The sequence below is a fragment of the Neofelis nebulosa genome, chromosome 6, assembly GCF_028018385.1.
Source record: "Neofelis nebulosa isolate mNeoNeb1 chromosome 6, mNeoNeb1.pri, whole genome shotgun sequence".
Classification (NCBI taxonomy): Eukaryota; Metazoa; Chordata; class Mammalia; order Carnivora; family Felidae; genus Neofelis; species Neofelis nebulosa.
In genome coordinates this window covers 43,531,461-43,556,310 of record NC_080787.1, presented here as the reverse complement: position 1 = coordinate 43,556,310, position 24,850 = coordinate 43,531,461, and the positions used below count along the sequence as shown (strand labels likewise).

The 24,850-nt window shown below is 39.4% G+C and overlaps 1 protein-coding gene across 10 annotated transcripts in view; it reads left to right on the top strand.

The window, feature by feature from the left end:
• The window catches only part of USP49 (ubiquitin specific peptidase 49), an 87,384-nt gene that overhangs the window by 25,636 nt on the left and 36,898 nt on the right, over positions 1 to 24,850 (top strand). For all 10 annotated transcript variants that reach the window (XM_058733912.1, XM_058733916.1, XM_058733909.1 and 7 more), the window contains one exon: positions 5,668 to 5,741. The gene's annotated coding sequence lies outside the window, so the exon portion shown is untranslated. The remainder of the gene's footprint in view (positions 1 to 5,667; positions 5,742 to 24,850) is intronic.

Below are 24,850 nucleotides of genomic sequence, written 5' to 3'. Positions count from 1 at the left end.
AGGGAAGCAGGTGTAAAAAGATCAACAGGTTTCTTTGGAGAAATCCTAGAATGCTTTCTTTATCAGCTTTTCAAAATTTAATTCCCAGTTCTTCTCCTCTAAGACCTCTGTCTCCATTTTACCCCGTGCAACATTAATCTTTTGTCTTATTTCCCTATTCCCTCCTGTATTCTGTACATTTGCCCACAGCACACTACTGAATTCATTATATGATGACATAGAATTCTTTGGTGATTTTCTTTTATATGTAAAATATTTGGGGCAGAACCGCTGCTTTGTTCTTAATGACTAAATTCACTTACGCACATGTTTCCAGAATGCCTTCTTTGACTGAGGCACCAGGCTCCTCTGTAGGTACTGGCATCTGTTGGGGTACATATTAGGTCTAGATTCCTGATGGTTGGTATAAATTCACCTTTTCTCTAGTCACTGTTTCAAAGTAATTGAGAAAACAGGATCTGCCCCTTTGTGTCACGTTGGTGGCTAGCTGTAACAGCTGGGAGCAGAGTGGGGAAACCTGTTATTTGGAAGCGAAGGGGTCTAACGTTCCCTTGTGTGGAAAGTGAACATGTTGTAAGAGAAGCCTTCTGACATTCCTTACAACCTCCAGGTTTTATGATCATAAAGACATGCTCCCAGGGAATCAACAATACCCTTCATAAGAACTAACCCACAAAGAAAAATAACGTCTCATACGGTTGAATGGAGTCTTTTGGAAATGTTTCCATAACTGAGCTGAGCTGTTGCATACATAATCTGAAGTAATCTAGAACACTTAGAATGATACAGCATTTATTTTATTTTTTGTTTTTTTCTCTCCCCCTTTTCTAAGATTAAAATGTGCTTTCTCATTATATTTTCGAAATGTTTAAACTTATTTTGTATAATTTATTTATTGTGAAGTATTATATATGTGAGATATATTTTAGGACATACATTTTGTTATATTTTTAAAAGATTTTTAAAAAGATTTTATATTTATTTTCTTTTATTTTTCGTGTTTATTTTTGTGAGAGAGAGAGAGAGAGAGAGAGAGAGAGAGAGAGAGAGAATGAGAGGGGCGGGGCAGGGAGACGGAGACAGAGGATATGAAGTGCGCTCCATGCTGACAGCAGAGAGCCTGACACAGGGCTCGAATCCACAGACCAGGAGATCATGACCTGAGTCAAAGTCGGACACTTAACCAACTGAGCCACCCACGCACCCCAAGCTTTCATTTTTAAGTGATCTCTCTACCCAGTGGGGCTCAAGAGTTTCATGTTCTACTGATTGAGCCAGCCAGATGCCCCAAAACATCATGTACATTTTAAAGACCAAGGCACCTGGATGGCTCAGTCGGTTAAGCATCTGACTTTGGCTCAGGTCATGATATCATGGTCCGAGAGTTCAAGCCCCATTTCAGGTTCTGTGCTGACAGCCCGGAGCCTGGATCCTGCTTCCAATTCTGTGTTTCCCTCTCTCTCTCTGCTCCTCCCCTGCTCGCACTCTGCCTCTCTCAAAAATAAATAAACATTAAAAAAATAAACATAAAATAAAGACCAGTGAAACAAAAGCCCGGATAACCATCCTATAAGTGTAAAAGTTCCCTGTCTGATCCTCCCTTATACCCCACCCCAGGTTAATCACCACCCTGACTGCTATCAAGAATGTTAGGATTTTGCTTCTTTTTCTATGGTTTTAAAAAAAATATTTATTTACTTATTTTGTGAGGGAGCACACACACTTGAGCTAGCGCCAGTGGGGAAGGGCAGAAAGATAGGGAGAGAGAGAATCCCAAGCAGGCTCTGTGCTATCAGCACAGAGCCCGTCAAGGGGCTCAATCTCACAAACCATGAGATCATGATCTGAGCAGAAATCAAGAGTCTGACACTGAACTGACTGAGCCACCCAGATACCCTTTTTTATTATGTTTTAAATTCTAAACTTGGAAACAAATTATCTCAGTAATGAGAGGCCTTAATTTCTTTTACATGTGTGTTTTATTTATTTTTGCTTATTATTAAATGTTTATTTTTGAGAGATGGAGAATGGGGCAGAGAGAGGGTGTGGACAGGATCTGAAGCAGGCTCAGTACTGACAGCACAGAGCCAGATGTGAGGCTCAAACTCATGAACTGCCAGATCATGACCTGAACCGAAGTTGGACACTTAACCAACTGAGCCACCCAGGTGGTCCCCAAACCTGCTTTCTTAACCACAACACCTAATTAGGGTGGTGTTTTAGAACTTGATACAGTTTTATATTTTTAAAATCTAGGTTTGTTTTGTATCTTGGAATACTATAACCAGATAACAATGTAGCCATCAGGCTTTTGCTAGAACCATTTAGTTGGAAAGCTCTACAGGGTTTTGGTTCTTGTCCAAACACTCCTAACATCTCATTGTTTGGTAAGATATATAGTCCTAAGTCTTTTTGTATCATTAGTACTGTCCATTTTAGAGCCCTTCTAAAATGTTTATTTTATAAATACCTGTTGTTTTTTTTAATTTTTTTTAATGTTTATTTATCTTTGAAGGAGAGAGACACACAGAGCTTGAGCGGGGGAGAATCAGAGAGAGAGGGAGACACAGAACCCAAAGCACGCTCCGTGTTCTGAGCTGTCAGCACAGAGCCCGATGTGGGGCTTGAACTCACTGACCGCGAGATCATGACCTGAGTGGAAGTTGGACGCTCAACCAACTGAGCCCTTATAAATACCTGATTTTTTAACGGGAATTTTCAGAGAAAACTAACAATATCACTGTATAGTATAGCAGATAGTGATATGTAGGTTAGAGTTAGCTTTTAAGAGATTTTAAGAGCTGTGATTATAGGAAGCATTTTTCTAATATTCAAAATTCTTAAAATGTTTTCACATTTGTAAGTAATTTTTGGCACTTATTTTGATATGATTGCCAAGAGATAGCTTCTTTACAAAACAGTTATTGACTCTAGTGAATTTATATTTCCTTTGCAGAGTTATCTCTGAAAAGAACTAGCTGCAGTGATGCCTTTTTTTTTTTTCTTAAGTAAGCTCTGCACCCAATGTGGGGCTTCAACTCATGACCCCAAAAATCAAGAGTCTCATGTTCTACTGACTGAGTCAGCCTGCAGTGCTAAGTCTTTATGTTTAAAATTTTAAATCAGAAACTGTTTCTACGGAAGGAATGCATATTTACAGTTCAGTCTCTTCTTGAACAAGATATGTAAAGTGTCTCAGGATATTGGTAACTGCCAACTAAATTTTACCATGACACAAAACTTTACTTAATTAAACCTCATGTTCTTTGCCACTGATGTAGAGTTACTGAATTGCACTAATTATCTTGGGGCCTAAGTACTGCTTTTTTTTTTTTTTTTTTTTTTTTGCTGTGTGATCCTGGACTAGTCATTTAATAACCAATTTGAGTGTCCATTCTTCATCTGTAAAGTGCCACTGACACCTACCTCATTTGTGAGAATTAACTGCACAAATATATACGAAAACACCTCACACAGCACGGTACCTAGTAGGAGTATAATAAATGTTCATAAATGTTCTCTTCCCATTAAAATTGCTGCTCTGTGCTGACAAAATTGTTGTATGGTATTTATAAAACGTGCTTGGTAATGACAACTAATGTTTTTAAAATGGTTTGAATGTATGCTGGCAGGCTGAACTCTACCAATTAATAGTATTTATTATATGTGGGGAGTATAAAAGCAGCATTAGATTTAAGCACAGTGATGAAATACCAATTCCGGTGTGTGCTCTATGGAAGGCTGTTTTTGTGGCTGTCACTGCTTCTCTGCACACTAAATGGGATCTGGTATTGCTTTTGTTTGCATGTATTTATCTTGGATGACTGGGGAGAATGCAAGTATACTATGCTATTGCTTTTAAGTCCTTTTATATTGGGGGGCGCCTGGGTGGCTCCGTCGGTTAAGCATCCAACTTCGGCTCAGGTCTTGATCTTGTGGTTTGTGGGTTCAAGCCCCGTGTCGGGCTCTGTGCTAACAGCCCAGAGCCTGGAGCCTGCCTCGGATTCTGTGTCTCCCTCTCTCTCTGCCCCTCCCCTGCTCATGCTCAGTCTCTCGTTCTCTCTCTTTCAAAAATAAACATTAAAAAAATTTTAAAAATAATAAAATAAGTCATTTTATTTTTTGGTGAGAAGAAATCCCCAGTGTGGCTAAGATCTTATGCCCTTTAATCCCTATAAGTTGGTAGGTAAGACCAGGATGTTATTTAACTAAAAGACGCAGATACCAAATACATTTTAGGATTCTTGCGCTCCACATGAAAGATCAGGTTCTTTTATCCTAGCATGTCCCCCCCAAACACCTGAAATGTTCAAATATCACTGTCTCTTCTCATCACAATAATGATCTAAAGTCTCTGCTATTTCTGGTAGCAAAGGAAAGAAGACCTAACCCATGTGCAGCTCTTGTCAGTTTACAGTGCACTTCCACACACGTTTTCTTGCCTGATTGATGCAGCACCCTTGGAAGGGAGTAGAGCTGATGTTATATCTATTCACACGGGAGACTGTAGAGATTCCCAAGACATCAGTGAACTGCCCAGGGTCACACTGACCTAGCATTTTACCTACATTCTCATTTAGTCCCTATACCAGTGCTGTGAAGTATATGAGAAGACAGGCTCAGATAAATTAAGAAACTTGCATAAGGTCTTGTACTAGTAAGTGGACATCATGATGATAACTGGTCTCTGTTACTCTGCATCCTGTACTCTTGCCTTGCATAATGCCAGAAAACCTGAGAACTCAGCAAGTTTCACTAGGAGGTAAGCTTGAAATTCGTTTGTTAGGGACTTTATTTTTAATGACCATTTAAAAGGATGTCTTCTGTTAGTTTGTTCCTACTGTAGCGATTTATTTTATGTATCTGTAATTCCACTCTTCCCACTCAAAAGTATATTGCAGTAGTTTAGGGGCACCTGGGTGGCTCAGTTGGTTAAGCGTCCGGCTTGAGCTCAGGTCACGATCTCACGGTTTGTGAGTTCGAGTCCCACGTCGGGCTCTGCTGACAGCTCGGAGCCTGGAGGCTGCTTCAGATTCTGTCTCCCTGTCTCTCTACCCCTCCCCCACTTGTTCTGTCTCTCTCTCTCTCTTCAAAAATGAATAAATATTGAAAAAAAAAGGATATTGCAGCAGTTTAAATGCTATAAGTAGAATCTACATGGAAAATATTTGAACATTTGGAGTCTTATTAATAGTTTTCAGAATTAAGCCAACTTATAATTTCCCAGTTTTCAAGATCATCATCATAATTATTGAGATCATTACTCCTCAGATTAATAGCTGTTTTACTGAGGTTTTTTTTTTTAATTTTTTTAATGTTTATTTATTTCTGAGACAGAGAGACCTAGCATGAGTGGGGGAGGGGCAGAGAGAGAGGCAGACACAGAATCCAAAGCAGGCTCCAGGCTCTGAGCTGTCAGCACAGAGCCCGACGTGGGGCTCGAACTCACAAACTGTGAGATCATGACCTGAGCTGAAGTCGGTCACTCAGCCGACTGAGCCACCCAGGCACCCCAAGTTTCACTGAGTTTTTAAACCTAAACTCCATGTAGTCATATATCATAGGTACTGATCCTTTTTATTTTGAATTTATAAATAAAATTCAAGAAATTGCTTTTTTTTCTCTTGGTGTATATTAGCCCAGCCTTATGTATTATTTCCCCCATAGGTAATAGAGAAGAGGAAACCTAATCAATGGCTGTGGAATAATATGGAAGAAGATGGAAAAAACTTGTTTAATGGGTAAGAAAAAAACTGTAATAGTATTATGTATGGCCAATCTGTAGTAAGTGGTCAAGGTTGGTATACCATTAGGGTGAGTGATCAGTCCCTATATTTGTCTTAACCCCATTCTGAACTTTTACCATCTCTTTCCTTCTTACTGTTGTGAATTTTTCAGTACTATGAGCTGACTTAAGCTATGAGGGGACATAACCATATTTGAAGACAAAAGTAGGACCTATAGATCAGCAACCATACTAAAAAACAAGTCTAGGGTGGGTCTTGAAGCTTACTGGTGGCTAGATAGAGACCACATACGTCACGACCTATCAAGGGTATTAACCACCCCTTCTCATTTTCCAAATACTGCCAGCCACTATGATGTTAGGCTCACTGTGGCCATCCTGTTCATTTAGGCACGTGCACATTATGTCAGTAGAATTCCACGGAAAGCCCAATAAAATGTGTGGCTAATTTATGAGAGATAAATTTTTTTAATCATACAAGTCCATACATTCTTATTGTCAATAATTCAAATGTCATAGAAAACCAAAATCCTCTTCCTAAACCTTAGCCCCCCACCCCCACCCCCCCAGGGTATATGAGTGTATGATATGTATACGTGCAACCTTCTATTTTGCCTAATGATTGAAAACTTGGGTTTAGAAGCCAAACTGATTTTGACTAGCTATCATTAATTTGACATTTGGGCAACTTAATTTTTCTGTGCCTCAATTCCTTGGGTGTAAGTGGGGACAGTAAAATTACTGTTTAATCGTGATGTTGAGGATTAATTAGATGATACATCTAAAACACTTGGAATAATGCCTGGAACATAGTAAATGTTCAGTAAAAGTGTTAGCTATAATTTTCCTCTGTATCTCAGTTAGCCTTTTTATGTACCAGCCTTCCACAGATGAATCTTTTTCTGATACACTGCAGGAGTTAAGCCATCTTATGGTAAGGTTAACCATGGTGGCATGAATTTTTAAAATTTTTCATGAAAGTGTTCTTTTTGGTTTCAAGCTTCAGTTCCCTCCAAGTATGCTGCTAGACTGTATGTGAGAATAGAATTAGACACCTTCGGCTCTTATTGCATATCTCATGGTGTACATGATGCTTACAGGGACACATGCATAAAACTACCTTCTGGCTGTGATAGTTTTATCTTGCCCACAGAAGTATCTGTTTTAAAGCAGAATGCATGATTCTCTTGTTTCTAGATAGGTATGTCAAATTTTCTGTTAAGACTCTTTCAGTCTATTTTGAGGGACAAGTCTTTTTGAGGTTTTTTTCTTGTTTCACAGAATTATAATAATTATGAAAATGTCTTTGATATCTTTTCCATGGCTTGTCAGCACTTTCTTAGGTAGTGCAGACAATTGCCTATTTTTAAGAAGGAAGGACACTAAGATAGTCATCTCTCCTTAATATTTTCCTCCTGTATTGTTCTGGGGCTCTATTAGATTGTTATGGACTGTTCTGTCTGCTCTATTTCAGAAGACTAATATATAAAAACAGAGTTACCATTTACTAAGTACTTTTTTCCGTGTTAGGCACTGTTTTAAGTGTTTACCTATTTCTTCATTATCTCATTTAACCCCATCAGGTACTTATGAGGCAGATGCTGCTGTTATCTTTATTTCAAAAGTTGAAGGAACTGAGGCACAGATTAAGTAACTTGTCCAAAGTCACATTGCCAGTGGCATCTTTAGGATTCAAACCTAGATCGTCTGTTCCAGAGCTTGCAACTGCTGGTCTACTTTATAAACTCTATGAGTTTAGGTTTGTTTGTAGTTTAGGTTTGTTAAGGTGGGTATAAATTTAAGTGAGACAACAGAGCCAAATATTTCCTGAAAAAGTCACCGTAGCTAATCTGTTTTTGCATGACTGTGGGAAGGAAAATTTGAAATCATGTATCTTCTTAAGTATGGGAAAAAGGATGGTGTGAGAAGATAATCTGTAAATAATTATTTGTCTTGGACCATACTTAAATGAATACAGCTGTTTTGCTTTTTTCTGAATCGTATGTAGTAGATAGAAAATCACTTGCACCTGGCTAAGGACCGATATGTACATGTTTAAAAGGGATTAGAGTGAGTTGCTTTTGTAGATTGCCATTTAGCTGCTATTTGTAGAAACGGGCACTCAGAAAGATTGAACCATACAGCATTTTGGAGCTGATTAGTGATTGGAAATTGTTCTTTTGTTCTGTTAAATAATATTTGAATGACAGCAGAAAGTTGTGCAAGAAAAGGCAAGGCAGGAGAAAGGTGATTTATGTGTCTTATAATTAGAATGTCACTTAGAAGTGATGGTCTAAACAGTAAATATACATTAACAGTCAATATTTGTATAGGAACTGTAAGGAGTTAGAGTATGTGGGTTTTCTGAGGTCTGTCTTGTCAGGGAGAAACATTGGCTTTTCCTCACATAGCAGTTCATTTCCTGTTGAAATATGGTAAAGTACAAAGGGTAAGCAACATTTACGATAATAACAACACTGATAAAATGTTTTGGCTTTCTTGTAAAGTGTGATCATATGTAGTCAGTGATGTTTTCCTGTCTCCTTTTTTTTTTATGTTTGTTTTATTTATTTTGAGAGAGCGCACACACAAGCAGGGGAGGGGCAGAGAGAGAGAGAGAGAGGGAGAGAGAGAATCCCAAGCAGGCTCTGCACTGTCAGCTCAGAGCCCAGTGTGGGGCTCAGTCTCATGAACCGTGACATCATGACCTGAATGGAAACCAAGAGTTGGCTGCTTTAACGGACTGAGCCACCCAGGTGTCCCATCCTCTTTATCTTTTTTAACTCCATTTCCTGTTTGAATCCCTTCCACATGTTGATCAGTTATGGCTGTTAGTATACATACCTTTTACAACAGTGTCTTTAAGAGTCGTTTAGGGGTCCCTGAGACTCTTTTAGGAGTCAAAACTATGTTCATGACAGTACTAAAACATTATTTGCTTGCAAGTATGTAGTGGAGTTTTCCAAAGGCTACGTGATGAATAACCAACTGAATACAGAAACAGATAGGAGCATATAGCTGTCTTCCTTAATCCAGGAAAGACTTGTGGAATGTAAAATAAGGCTACTCTTCTCTACATTTGCAGTGAGAAGGACTAAGGTTTATTTCTATGTTAGAACATAAAAATGAGCCCAGTGTGAACCAGAAAGTCATGGTGCCCTGTCTAGTGATTGAATGGATTATGGGTGGTCACAGGTGGTGCCCACCACACAACATTTCCCTATACATTCTAGTGACATCCTGATAGACTGAGGCTGTGCCCCTGGTCTAGAGAAATGAAACTTCTGCTCCTTTTTCATAATTGTCCTAGAGGGTATATTCCAGATTATAGTCTGGAGAAATCTGGAGAAAGGAGGGCTTGATTTGAAGTGGGAATACTGTCCAACCTTGCCAATGACCCCTCTGATATGTGCCACAGTTGGAATGTGGGAGCAACCAACAGGACCTTTCAGGACAGCCTTTTATTTGACAATATTAACTGAGCATCTACTACGTTCCAGTCATGTTCTAGGGGCCGGAAATAAGTCAGTGCACAAAATAAAAACAAAAATGCCTCTACCCTCATGGAGCTTCCATTCCAGCCTTGGAGTCCTTTGGTCTAGGCACAGCCCCCTCTTCAGGGGAGTCTCAGAGTTGGTGATGGCTGCTGTGGGTCTTGAACAATGACTGTTGTTTCTCAGTGACTGACTGCTAAGGATAGAGTGGAAACTGCTTGACATGTTGTGATTTTATTTTTTATTATAAAAAAAAAAAACAGGTACCAAGTGGTTTGGGATTTTTCAAATCATACATGGAGCAATAAAGGTAGCCTATCTCATCACCCCTGTTGTGGCTGTTTTAATCTTGTTTTGTTTTCAAGTTGGCACCACTTTTGTCAAGAAATTTAACTTAAAAAAATTCAATACCAACTGATGTTAAATTTATTCTAATTGTTTTTCATTATTTGAAGAAAAATGTTCATACATCCGTGAGATTTTCCTTGCCTGGTGAGTTGCTCCCAGGACCCTGTAATTTGTTTAATAGACTTTTATACAGAAAGAGATTACTTGGCTCATTAGATTGAGTCACTTAATAATGACTTGAAGGTTAACTAATGCGGCCATCAGACTCTGCTCACTGGCTGGATGTCTATCATATCACTCACTGACTTCAGTCATTTCTAAATGCAGACAACTAGGAATACCATTCGAATATTAATGGAAAAAGAAACTGACATTCAAAATATGAATGACCAAAAATTGCCTCTAAAGATTATTTTAATTTTAGGATACACTTGAATAGAAGCTCTTTTTTTTTTTTTTTTTTTCTTCCAATTGGGTGGCATTGTGACCTTAATCAGAATGCACCAAATGGCTCTTGTCTATTTAGCATTGCTACCTGCCAGGTGCCCATTTCTAGCCATGCCTGGTATACTAAAGACCAGAATGTCTAGGGTTCACATAAAATCCCAGTCTTCTGCCAGAGTGGGAAAGACATAGCCATTGGCTGCTTAGGGCAGAGATGGGGGAAACTGTAAGGGATCATTTCAAAGATGCCCAACCAACCTCTTTTTTTGTTCTTTTAAATCCCTTAAATCCCACACCTTACCTCTACCTTCAGAGATACATGGAGTCTCTAATTCCTGGGCCTTCCCAGGTTCTGAAGTTCTGACCCACTTGCTTGTTTGTTCACCCTGATGTGGGCAGCATTTAAATTTTAGCATGCCCTTGTCTGTTACAACTTTCCATTCCTCTGTTTACTTTCCAGATTCCGAAGTTGTGATATCTCTCATGTACTGTTCTGTCATTTGCCACTCTTTGTGTCCCTATGAATTTATGCCATTTATTGCCCTTCACTGGGATTTTAATGGGATTTTGAGAGGAAAGGAGATAAACATGTATTCATTCTTCCATGCTTTACTGGAAGCCCAAGTTGTAACATATATTATCAAGTACATGCAACATCCCAGGAGTTGTGTTAGACACTTGGTCTTTTCTCTCATTTAAAAATCCATTCAAATGTTATTGAGGTTAGAATATTCATTCACATTAGTGCTATTCACCTGGTATTTTTTGAGCACCTCCTATATGCTAGGCACTGTCACATAAATTATTTCATTCAATCATCGACATCCACTCTGAGGCATATAGATATCATACCTCATTTTAATGAATATGGAAACAAATTTAAAGTTACAGGCCTAGTAAAAGGTAATGCCGTGTTTGAGATGGGTTTTTTAAAATAAATATGCTTTCTGTGTATCAACTATCTATTGGATATTAGATAGATAATTATTGTGGGTTTTGTTTGTTTTTTATGTGAGCTCTATGCCCAATGTGGTGTGGGGCTTGAACTCATGACTCCAAAATCAAGAGTTGCATGTTCTACCGATTGAGCCAGCCAAGCACCCCAACCGTTGTGGATTTTTTAAGCAAGGGAATATAGTATAGGGTAAAAATGCTGTTTTTGTTTAATACAGTGATAATAGTTAAGAGATATGGTAGATCTAAAAAGATAGGCATCAAGGTCAACTAGCACTTGAAGTAGTAATAACACAGGCCTGCAGTGTTAAGAGCCTAGACTGAGGGGGAGAGAGTAGCAGTAGCAATGAGGAAGGTAATTAGGTTTAAGAACCTTGGGGGTGTGGGGTGCATTTGATTCCATTCTCTTAAATGAGCTACTGTAACAAAGAACTTAGCCCTCAGTCTTATACTCTCATTTCTGAATACAAATTAGTAGGCGTTGGTAACCTGACTTGACTGTGACATGAATGAGGTGTTAAAGAGAATGTCAGGTTTTCAAGTCAGGTGAATAGGAGTACCATATCTAGGCCTGAGGTCTGGTGGGAAGAAGTGCAAGTGGAAATTAGTAAATTTGAACAATAATTACCTGTGAATGTCATGGTTTCTTGGAGATATGAATATCTGATACGTCTTCTGTATTCCTTTCTTTGTTTTTTGACATTTATCTGAATGCCCTGTAATCATATCATATACTATTACAGAAAGTTGACTTCACTCAGTCACATGATTTCTTGGTAGGTAATATATATTCATGTTTTAAGCTAATCTTTAGTATTTTTAAATTTGTAATTTGAGGGCCTTTTTTTTTTTTTTCCTTTTTGGAAGCATGTACTCTGATTTTATTAACACACAAAGTGTTTTTACAAGTCAGTTCTAAAGAATGAAGAACCCAATGTAAAAGACAGGAATGGACAATTCACATAAAGAGAAGAAAGATCAATAGTTACCATAATTAAAGGCACACAAACAAAATACACACACACACACATATACATATATATATATATATATGTATATATATATACATTCAAATGTGAGATTGAAAATTATTTAAAGATGTGTCAATCCCCAGTACTAGGGAAACGCATTTTCAATTACTACTGATAGGAAGTGAGGGAGGGAGTATAAATCAGTGCAACCTTCTTGGAGGGCAGCTCGATGATATCTATCCAAAAATTTAAATGCATATATCCCTTGATACAGCAATTCATCTTCTGCAAATTATCTCATAGACACCCTCGCATAAGTGTCTCATGATAGATGCCAAAGAATACCCATGGTGCATTGTTTGTAACAATAAAACACTGAGGATAGCATAATTCTTCATTTGTAGAGGAATTAGTTAAATGGGATTATGCAGTCCATATCATAGAATATGATATAGACTTTAAAAAGAGTGAGGTAAAGCCAGATATATGGGAAAATGTCCAAGGTATGTGAAGTTTAAAAAAAAAAAAAGATGTAGAATAAGATGTATGATAAAGTTTGATTTATGTTAAAAATCAGGTTTCTAAATGCATAAAATATTCCTGGAAATGTGCTCCAGAAGAATGCGCAGTTAACAGTAGTTACCTCTAGAGAGGCAACAGGGTTGGAAACCAGAGAGATTTACTCTTGCAGTTTTTATATTCTGTACACATATTAGTTTTATTATTTTTTTTAACTTTATTTACTTTCGAGAGAGACAGAGTACAAGTGGGGGAGGGGCAGAGAGAGAGGGAAAGAGAGAATCCCGCTGTTAACATGGAGCCCGTCGCGGGACTCAGTCCCACGAAGCAGGAGATCATGACCTGAGCTGAAATCAAGAGGCTTAACCAACTGAGCCACCCAGGTACCCCTAATTTTATTTTTTTAAGTGTATAAAATTAATAAGAAAAAACAGGACTCCAGTTGTCCTTTGCTAAACATTTTTTTTAAAAACTCTACCCCCAAGGTGGGGCTCGAACTCACCACCCCAAGATCAAGAGTATTACGCTCTACTGACAGAGTCAGCCAGGTGCCCCTCCTTTGCTAAACTTAAAATGAACCTTGCTTTCCATAACTAAAAAAATTATATTATAGAAAATTTCAAACCTTATCTATACCCCTTCCCCCTTCCTTACCTTAGTCCTGGATTATTTTGAAACAAATCTTAAACATTGTATTATTTCATCTACAAATAGTTTATCATGTGCCTCTAAAAGAGAATTATTTTTATAAACCTAACCACAATAATTATCATGCATGTAAATATTGACAGTAATTCCTTAATGTCACCAAATATCTATTAGCCAATGTTCAAATCTCCCCAATATTTCATTTTTTAAAATAGTTTGCTCGTTTGAATCAGGATCCAAGTAAAGTTCAGACATTGCAATTAACTGAGAGTATCTGTCTCTGTCTCTTGCCTCCCCCCACTCTTTTTCCTTGAAATCGATTTGTCCTATTTGAAATCATTTGTCCTATAGAACTTTCTTCAGCCTGAATATTGGTGACTATATCCCAGTGTCAGTTAACCATTATTAGGTTGTTTATTATGTTGTCTGTAAATTAGTAGTTAAATCCAGAGACTAATTAGATTCAGGTTCTTTTTTTTTTTTTTTAAGTTTATGTATTTATTTTGAGAGAGAGAGAGAGAGAAAGAGTATGAGTAGGAGAGGAACAGAGAGAGAGAGAGAGAAAGAGAGAATCCCAAGCAGGTTCCACATTGCCAGCACAGAGCCTGATGGGGTTCTCAAACTCACGAAACTGCAAGATCATGACCTGAGCCAAAACCAAGAGTCAGACCCTTACCCCACTGAGCCCCCAGGTGCCCCCAGTTTCTATTTTCGAGGAAGAAATGCTTGTGAGTGTTCGTATATATTTCCATCATGAGGTACATAATGTCTGGTTATCTTTCCTGGGTGATATTGGTAGCTTTTGATGATCATTGCTTAGGCCCACTAATTCATAAGAATCTTCCATAAATGGAACGATTGGCTAGTGTTGGAAGGCTCCCCAGAGGAAGGATAAGTAAGAGCCAGACCAAGGAAGCAGTGGGTAGCCAGAACAATGATGAAAATGTTCTAGGGGAGGGAGCAGCTTGTACAAAGGCCTAGAGGTGAGAGCAAGCTGTTCCATAGGGGAACTAAAAATAATTTAGAACAGTGGGAGCAAAGCTGTGGTGTGAGGAAAGTGGGATGGGCTAGAGAGGTTCAGGACCAGACTATGAGAGACTTGATGGGCCATAGCAAGGAGTTTTGGGGCTTTATCCCCAAGTCAGTGAGAATGACATATTTGGGTTTTAGGCTGAATTCAGGAAAGCCTGTTGAAAAGCAGTTTCAGGGGTGCCAGCCTGGCTTAGTCTGAAGAGCTGCAACTCTTAATCTTGGGGTCATGGATCTGAGCCCCATGTTGGGATAGACATTACTTAAAAATAACATCTTGGATAAAAAGAAAAGCAGTTACAGTATTGTGGGCTAGAACTGATGGTGGTTTGAATTAGATTCGAGGCAATGGAGATGGAAGTAGTCTTGTCCATTCTTTGAGAAAATGATTACTGAGCACCTGTTTTTGGTGGGTGCTGTTCCAGGCTCTTGGGAGTCAGCAATGGCCAAAATAGTCAGAACTCCCTGCCCTCATGGAGCTTACACTCTAGTGGGAGAAAGACAATAAATACGTAAATATATACTATGCTTACATAGTGGTAATTGCCAGGGAGGAAGACAAATGAGAAAGGAGGATAAGGATAAGGGAGTGTTATGTGGGGAACAATTTTTTTTTAATGTTTGTTTGTTTATTTAGTTTGAGAGAGGGAGAGAATGAGTTGGAGGAGGGGCAGAGAGAGGGGGAGAGAGAGAATCCCAAGCAGGCTCCGCACTGTCAGTGTGGAGCCCAATGCGGGGTCCCATCTCATGAACTGTGAGATCATGACCTGAGCCAAAATCAAGAGTCAGAGGCTTTACTGACTGGGACACCCAGGTGCCCTGGGAATAATTTTTTATATCAAGTGATGAGTGAAGGCTTCACTGAGAAGGTAACATTTGAGCACATATCTGAATGACATGAAGAAGAAAGCCATGTGGACTTACCTGAGGGAAGAGCATTTGAAGCAGCAGAAACAGAATTGCATGAGTCTTGGAATCGGAGAGTATCTGGTATGTTGGAGGAACAGCCAGTGGCTGGAGAGGAATATGTGAGCAGGAGAATAATGGGAGCTGGGCCGGAGAGATAGCCTTACTGGTCATTGTGAAATTGTGATGGAGGGAAATAGAATCAAGATTCAAATGGAAGAATCAGTAAAATTTGGGGATCGACTGGATATGGGTAGTGGTAAGGAGGAAAGAGATAGGGAACACAGTAATCTCGTAACATGAATATTTTGACTTCATTTAAGAGAATAAAGCAGCTGGAGCAGATAAGCTTAGATACCTATTATCATGCAAATCTCTTTTTTATTACAACATTGGGAAAGAGGTAATATTGATTATACCCATTATGAAGGGAAAAAGTCTCTCATCATAGAATGGATTTTCCTTTGGTTTTGGTAGTTCTCTAATTAGGGACAGACTTGACCGTTCAGCAGCCAGGAGAATGCCTGAATAATGGGGTAGCAGTGTTAGGCTAGCTATGGATGGAGCCCTTAGGGTACTGAAAACTGCCCCCCGACACATTACCACATCCTAGATACATAGACACACACATCCCATTTGCGTTTTGTTCTTGCAATCGTTAACATATCTGCCAAATTCCTAGTTGACATTAACCTAGTTCAATAGTATTGCAACTGCTTCTACTGAGAGAAGAGTCATTATGATTCTGTGTCTGTTCTAAACATGGTTTTAGGAGGTGCATCCATTCCTTGAATCCTCATTTACTGATGATCTGCATAACTCTGTGTGATGCCTGAGTTACAGAGAGGACAATGACATGGTCATTGTGCCAGGTCTCGAGGACTTCAAAATCTAATAAGGTGGACAAAGGAAATCAGGGACCACAGGGAGGCATGCCATAATATTGGGTGTGAGGAAGGTATGATGGGGAGACCAGGGAAGGATTCCTTAAGCTTTGGGCTGAGTGAGGCAGATTTCAAAAAGAAGAGGAGAACTTCTGAATCCATGGAGTTCTCATTTGCTGCCTAATCTGTTTGTAACACTCCTACTTCTGTCCTTTCCAAGTCCCTCAGACCCATCTTCCTAAGGAAAGTTGTGTTTACAGGTCCCTGAATGACCTTCCTTGTTCTTTCTCAGTATTCTGTAGACTGTAATAGCCAGAAGGAAACAACTACAGGGTCAGTTAACAGAAGGCAAGTAGTATACACAGGTTCACATGTAGCTTATTTTATATCAATTCATAATTAAAATTAATAATACTATCGTACAAATAGAACTATATGGAAGTAGCGTTAAAAATAAAGTGGCTTCTATCCTGTAGAATAGCATTTCTCAAACTTACGGCATTTGTATACCACTGTTATGATTTTTGTCACATACGGGTAAAATTTGTAGAGTTACTTAATATTTTTCTGTAAGCCAAATTACTTTTTTTTTCTAATTAAAAGCCTACTCACCTTAAAAATATTCATGGAGTTATGGGTTTTCTCTTCTTTTATCAAGCACATTAAAATAATATGTGACTACTTATTAGAAAATATTTGCCCCTGGAGAGTGCCATTTTTTCTTTCTTTCTTTCTTTCTTTCTTTCTTTCTTTCTTTCTTTCTTTCTTTTCTTTTCTTTTCTTTTCTTTTCTTTTCTTTTCTTTTAGTTTATTTATTTATTTTGAGAGAGAGCGCTAGTGGGAGGGAGGGTGGCAGAGAGAGAGGGAGAATCCCAAGCAGCCTCTGTGAAGTCAGCGCAGAGCCCAATGCTGGGCTCAAACCCACTAACTGTGAGATCATGACCTGAGCTGAAATCAAGAGTTGGACGCTTAATTGACTGAGCCACCCAGGTGCCATGAGAGCTCTATTTCTAGATAAGACAGAGCATAAGCACACTCTCCAGTCTCTCCCACCGTGCGCAGCTAAAAATCTTGGTAGAACACATGGAATAACAATTCAAGGACTCTGAAAAGTCAGTAGTAGCAGGTAGATTAGAAAAGACCAGGATTTGAAGTACCACCATCCAGGTGGGAGTTTCCCTTTTTTTAAATTTCTAGTGTTCCTTGGCCTGGATTCCATGCAGCCCAAACCTGGAAGTGGGCACCTGGCAATAACAGAGCTCCAGGATAAACCCTCTGGTTCTGACTTGAGTGGAAAAGGAGACTCCGTGCACTCAGAGAGAGTGGTAGAAACTGCCCCCTTTAAAAAATTTCTCTGCATTCTCTCATGCCCCAACCCCCAGGCAATCTTGTGTTGGTGCTGGCAGTGACATCAGTGGGGGCTTACAGATGCCTAAAGCTCTAAAGGAGGGGAAACTTTCTCTCCGTTGGAGAAGCTGTAGTCCTAAAAAGGTGGGGTGAACACCCATTACTTTTTTTCTTTCTCTCTCTTCCTGCTGCCTAGCTCCCAAATTATGTGGGAGAATGAGATAACAATAGCCCCAGGCTTCTGGGTGGAAGACAGGAAAGGGGAGCTCCAAGGAACTGAAAAGTACCCAGGACACAATGGAGAGGGAGGAGCTCAGGAAAGCAACCCCACAAGGTTGTTTGTGAACTCCTGGGCTCACCCCCAAACGGCACATGCGTGGATCTGTTCCCAAACAGCACACCAAAAACTTCTGAGTATTGAACTCTGAGATGAATCACTGTTCAGGCCCTAGACTGGCCACTGGGTTGTGCTCATGCCAGACATATCTGAATAGCTTTGCAAAGGCTTCAAATGTGGAACTGACATTTAAATCACACCCACAGCAGGTTGGTTGGAACTTGGGACCTGAATGCAAGCAGGTCGATTGCCTACTAAAATAAAAATATCAACATTTTCCATAGGATTTTAATAAGGTGCAGAGTCTCATAATATTAAAAATGTCCAGGGTAGAATATACAATTATTTAGCATACAAAAAAAAAACCAGGAAAATCTCAGCCAATGTGAGACAACCAATAGATGCCTACACTGAGATAATACCTCTTCTCTATGTGTGGACCATGCCTTTCATTCAATTTCATCGGCAAGCCCAGGCCACAGGCCCACTGTTGGACTAGTGACCATTGCCAGGGAGTAATGGTCCCTGAGAATTGGCTGAGACTTCTCAGGGCCCACCTCTGGAGCTAGTGCTGAAGTCATCTACTCCTGATGCACATGGCCCTATGGAGGAAGCATGGCTACTCAAAGTTAAGAAACAAAAACCAAAAACTCCTGCTTCCAGACTTCATAAAAACTTATCTAAGTCAGGTTCTCCAATTTTAAGAGACTTTTCTATAGTGAGGTACGAAGAGGACTGAAAAGAGATAACCTGTCAGGTGGCTCAATACAAATTTTATTAAGCCCTTTGTGTGTGTTCCCTTTGTATACGATTCTATTTTTATTTTTTAGGCAGATGGGTAAATATGCTTCAAGGCCAACTGTTATTTTAGCACTGAGATAAATAACCAGTTGAAGAATGCAGATGTAGGGAGCCACACACGTTAGCCTTTGTAGCTGAAGATGACAGCCGCTGACCAGTAATTGCTATCTCCCAGCGGGTCCCCACCAGCTGCCTGTACTGGTCCGGGATCTATAGCTGCAGACTCCATGTACTGAGTTTGGCACAATTTGCACCTGCTCTCCTCTCTTCAGAAAGAACCATTCCAGGTGCTCATCCGTGCTCCCTAGGTTTATCTGTCACTGTGATTTCTGTGAGTTCCCAGTGGTGCTATATCATTTGAAGTTCTGCTTTATGTGTCTTCAAAGTGTTTCTTTTTCCTATTCTGCTAGAATTATCTCTGTTCAGCTCATCACACATCAGCTACTTAGGAATGCAGAGCAGAGAATTTTAGAAAGCATGCTTGAGAGAAAGCCTGCTGAAAGTGGCAGAGCTTATTAATATTACAAGTTTTTTTAAAAAAATTTTTAGTTTATTTATTTTGAGAGAGAGAGTGCGCACAGGGGAGGGGCAGAGAGAGAGGGAAAGAGAGGATCCCAAGCAGGCTCCCCACTGTCAGCAAGGAGCCCGATGCAGGGCTTGAATCCACAAACCATGAGATCATGATCTGAGCCGAAATCAAGAGTCGGACGCTCAACTGACTGAGTCACCCAGGTGCCTCTTTTAAATTTTTTTTTAAGTTTATTTATTTATTTTGAGAGAGAGAGAGAGAGAGAGAGAACAGGAGGGGCAGAGAGAGAGAGAGGAAGAGAGAAAATCTCAAGGAAGCTCCACACCATCAGTGCAGAGTCTGATGTGGGTTTCGAACAAACCATGAGATCATACCCTGAACTGAAACCAAGAGTTGGACACTTAACCGACTGAGCCACCCAGGCGCCCCAATATTACAAGTTCTTAAAGCCGTAAGTGTGTCAGGCTTCAATTTGCGCAGGGATAAAGGGGTCAGAATGAAGGTAGTTTTAAATTGTAAACAAACTTACAGCGATCAAATGGCAGGATCAGATTTTGAGGGACTAACTAGTTCTATTTTACTTGAAGAGCTGAGTAATAAGAACCCAGAGTAATAATTTGCCCCGAAGTAACCTCTACATTAACTTAATAACATTTGACCAATGGGAAAGGGGAGTTAATGGGAGCCAGGTGGCAAGATCTGAGCAGAGAGCAAGCTAGTCACAGTCCTCCCTTTGTTGGCAGTGTCAGCTTCTGATCTGGAGCAAGTCACAGGATTACTCTGTATGTTGACACTCATTTCTAGAGTCTAACTATATGCCCAGCATTGCTGTACGCATTTTACATGTGCTAACTCGTTTAATCCTTACAACAACACTATGAAGTAGAAACTGTTATTGTTCTCATATTATGGATAAGGAAATTGAGGCCCAAAGAGATGATTTGCCCAAGGCCTTATACAACAAGTAAGGACAGAGCTAGAATTCCAAGCCAGGCAGTATGGCTTGACCTTTTAACCACTATGCTATATTGCCTCTCATGATACGTTAAAAATACCTACCGTAACTATTTTACAGAGTTGTAGGAAGCCAAAATTATAATAAAAGCACTTTAGTGAGGAAATAATCCTCTCCAAAAGAAAACTATAGCATAAGAACCCAACACCGGTGCTGGCAATTACTATGAGAAGCCCTTCTCTAGCGAATTGTGACACGGAGAATCAGAATCATAAGGTTAAAAGGCTCTTCAGGGCTATGTTCTAAGAAGGCTTTATCTGCTAAAGTAACCACTGTTTTAGTAGTTCTCAGATTTTTAAAATTTCACAGATCTATAAAATACACACTTGCACACACACACACCCCAACCCAAACTACCATCTGCTATCATCACCATGACAGAAAGGGCAGTTCATACCAGGAACATTGGTGAGATAGAATCTAATAAAGAACAGTGTTCCATGAACAAAACAAATAGGAATTTTACCCTGCTCAGTGAGATTATTAGTCTGAAGATTAGTGGTTAGGGAATTCATTCGTCTGGACTAGTAGGTATAGATCCTGTTGGGTTAAGAAGTTATCTTGAGGTAGAGTGACCTCCCAAATGATGGCATCAATCATATCAATTGGAAGCATGTTCAGGTAAATACTAGTCGAACTGCAGTTTACCTTGCTTCTTAGTAAAGTGTTTAGTGTTTGCCTTGGCAACCTTACCAAGATGCCCTTACCTATCTAGGTTCCATGTGTTTATTTCTTATCTTCCGCATGAGATTGTGAACTCTGAAGTGTTGAGTCTTGTTTGTGTTGAGCATTTTTTTTTTGATGAGGTAAAAAAATTATATGAAATTTACCATCTTAACTACTTTTAAGTGTACAATTGGTTAGTGTTAACTATATTTACTAGTTAAACAGATCTCCAGAACTTTTTCATCTTGCATTTCTCAAACACTGTACCCATTAAAGAACAACTCCCCTTTCCCCCCTCTCCCCAGCCCCTGCTAATCACCATTATATTTTCTGTTTCTATAAGTTTGAGTAGTTTAGGTATTTCATATAAATGGAACCATACAGTATTTGTCTTTTTTGTGACTGGCTTATTTAGCCATAGTCCTTCCTCAAGGTTCATCCATATTGTACCATGTGTTAGAATACTTTTTTTTTTTTTTTTCTTTAAGAGAGGGTGAGGGAGAGAGCATGCGGAGGCAAATGGAAGAGGGGCAGAGGGAATGGGAGAGAGGAGGGAGAGAATTTCAAGCAGGCTCCATACCCAGCGCCGAGCCCAACACGAGTCTTGATGTCATGACCATGAGATCATGACCCTTACCGAAATCAGGAGTCAGACACTCAACCGACTGAGCAACCCAGATGCCCCCAGAATACCTGCCTTTTTAAGCCTAATATTCCATTGAATGAAGATATCACAGTTTATCTATACATCTGTCAGTGGACATTCCTCTGATTAGTGATGTTGAGCATCTTTTCATATATTGTTGGTCACTTGTATATGTCATTTTTGGAGAAATGTTTATTCAAGTACTTTGCCCATTTTTTAATTATTTTATTTTAATTTTTTTGTTGTTGAGTTGTAGGAGTTCTTTTTTTTAATTTTTTAACATTTATTTATTATTGACAGACAAAGAGAGACAGAGCATGAGCATGGGAGGGGCAGGGAGAGAGGGAGACAGAATCCAAAGCAGGCTCCAGGCTCTGAGCTATCAGCACAGAACCTGACACAGGGCTCGAACTCACAAACTGCGAGATCATGACCCGAGCCAAATTGGACACTCAACCGACTGAGCCACCGAGGCGCCCGAGTTGTAAGAGTTCTTTATATAATTTTATATAAAGTTATCAGACATATGATTTGCAAGTATTTTTTTCCATTCTATAGGTTACTTTTTTACTCTGTTGATTGAGTCCTTTGATGCACAAAAGTTTTAAAGTTTGATGTAGTCCTCTTTGTCTATTCTTGCATTTGTTGCCTGTGCTTTTGGTGTCATATCCAAGAAATACTCGTCAAGTCCAATGCCGTGAATCTTTTCCCTGATGTTTTCTTTTAGGAGTTGTATAGTTTTAGGTCTTACATTGAGGTCTTTAATCCACTTTGAGTTAACTTTTTTCTGTGGTGTAAAGTAAGAGTCCAGCTTCATTCCTTTGCATATGGGTGTCCAGTTTTCCCAACATCATTTGTTGAAGAGACTGTCCTTTGCCCATTGAGTGGTCTTGGCAACCTTGTCAAAGATTATTTGATCAAGGGTGCCTGGGTGGCTCAGTCGGTTAAGTATCTGGTTTTGGCTTAGGTCATAGTCTCATGGCTTGGGAGTTAGAGCTCCACATCAGGCTGTGTGCTCACAGCACAGAGCCCCGTTCAGATCCTCTGTCCCCCTCTCTCTCTGCCCCTCCCTGGCTCGCATGCACATGCTCGCTCTCTCTCTCTCTCTCTCTCTCTCTCTCTCTCTCTCAAAAATAAACAAACTTACGGGGCGCTTGGGTTGTTCAGTTGGTTAAGTGTCTGACTTCGGCTCAGGTCATGATCTCGTGGTTCGAGTCCTGTATCGGGCTCTGTGCTGACAGCTCAGATCCTGGAACCTGCTTCAGATTCTGTGTCTCCCTCTCTCTCTGTTCCTCCTCCACTTGCTGTCTCTGTCTCTGTCTCTGTCTCTCTCAAAAATAAATAAACATTAAAAAAATAAACTTAAGAAACAAAGATCATTTAACTTTATAAACAGGGGTTTATTTTTAGACTCTTTGTCCTATTCTTTTGGTCTGTTTGTCTTTATGCTGTTTGATTACTGCAGCCATGTAATAGGTTTGAAATCAGAAAATATGAATCCTCCAACTTTCTTCTTTTTCAAACTTGTTTTGGCTTTTTGGAGTGCCTTGAGATTCCGTATGAAGTTTAGGATGATATTTCGGCCAAAAATGCCACTGACCTTTTGATAAGTATTATTAAATCTGTAGATCATTTTGGGTAGTGTGGACATCTTACACTGTTGTTTTAATATTGTTTTCTGGGGCACCTGGGTGGCTCAATTGGTTAAACAGCTGACTCTTGATTTTGGCTTAGGTCATGATCTTACAGTCCTTGGGATTCTCTCTCTCCTCCTCCTTCTGCTCCTCCCCCGCTCTTGCTCTCTTTGTCTCCCTCTCTAAATAAATAAATAAACTTTAAAAAAAACCAATATTTTCTAATGAACATGGGATATCTTTTTGTTTGTGTCCTCTTTAATTTCTTTCAGAATGTTTTGTAATTTTCAGTATACATGTCTTTTACTTCATTGGTAAGGGTTATTTCTAAGTATTCTTTTTTATACTCTTGTAATGGAGTTGTTTTGTTAATTTACTTTCAGATTGCTCATTGTTAGTGTATGGAAACACAGTTGAGTTTGTGTGTTGATTTTGTATCCTACAACTTTTCTGAATTTGTTTCTTCTGTGTGTGTGTGTGTGTGTGTGTGTGTGTGTGTGTGTGTGTATAACCTTTAGGCTTTTCTACATATAAGATCATGTCATTTGTGAACACAGGCAATTTTACTTCTTCTTTTCCTTTGTGGATGCCCTTTTTTCTCTAATCACTCTGCCTCAGACTTCCAGTACCATGTTAAACAGAATTGGTAAACACGGGCATTCTTGTTCTTCCTCTTAGAGGAAAAGCTTTCAGGTTTTTACCATGAATTATGTTAGCCATGGACTTTTTGTAAGTGGTCTTTTTTTTTTTTTTAAGTGTATTTATTTTGAGAGAGAGAGAGAGAGAGAGAGAGAGAGAGAATTCCAAGCAGGCTCTCCATTGTCAGCAGAGATCTCACAAATGGTGAGATCATGACCTGACCCAGTATTAAAGAGTTGGACATTTAGCCAACTGAGCCACCCAGCCACACTGATAAATGCTCTTTATTATGTTGAGAGCATTTCCTTCTGTTTCTAGATTGTTGAGTGTTTTTAATCATGAAAGGATTTTGAATCATGTCAAATGTTTTTTCTGCATCAGTTGAGATCATGTAGTTTTTGTTCTTCATTCTGTTAATGTAATGTATTACATTGATTAATTTTCATGTTGAACCATCCTTGCATTCCAGGATAATTCATACTTGGTCGTGGTGTATAGTCCTTTTAAAGTGCTGTTGAATTTGGTTTGCTAGTATTACATCAGTATTCATCAGGAATATGGGTGTGTAGTTTTCTTGTCTTTGGCTTTGGTATCAAGGTAATACTGGCTTCAGCGAATGAATTCATAGGAGTTTTAGGAGGGTTGATGTTAATTCTTTTTTTTTTTAAAGCTTATTTATTATTGAGAGACAGACACAGAGCGTGAGCAGGGGAGGGGTAGAGAGAGGAGGAAGCACAGAATCTGAAGTAGGCTCCAGGCTCTGCTGTCAGCACAGAGCCCGATACGGGGCTCGAACTCACAAACCGTGAGATCATGACCTGAGCCCAAGTAGGATGCTTAACCGACTGAATCACCCAGGTGCCCCTGATGTTAATTCTTTCAATGTTTGGTAGTATACTCCAGTCAAGCTATTTGGTCCTGGGCTTTTCTTTTTTGGGAAATTTGTTTTTATTGAAGTGTAGTTGGCACACAATGTTACATTAGTTTCAGGTGTGCAACGTAGTGACTTAACAAGTCTGTATGTTGTGTTATGCTCTGCTGACCACAAGTGTAGCTACCCCCTGTTACCCACCATACAACCAATGTTACAGTACCATTGACTATTCCGTTGGGAGGTGTTTTTTAAAAATGTTTATTTACTTTGAGAGAGTGCACATGTGCATGTGACTTAGTGGGGGAGGGGCAGAGAGAGAGAGAGGAAGAGAGAGAGAGAATCCTACACCATCAGTGTGGAGCCTGTTGCATGCTGAAATCATTCCCTCTAATGCTTTTTATTTTTAAAACATTTTGCTT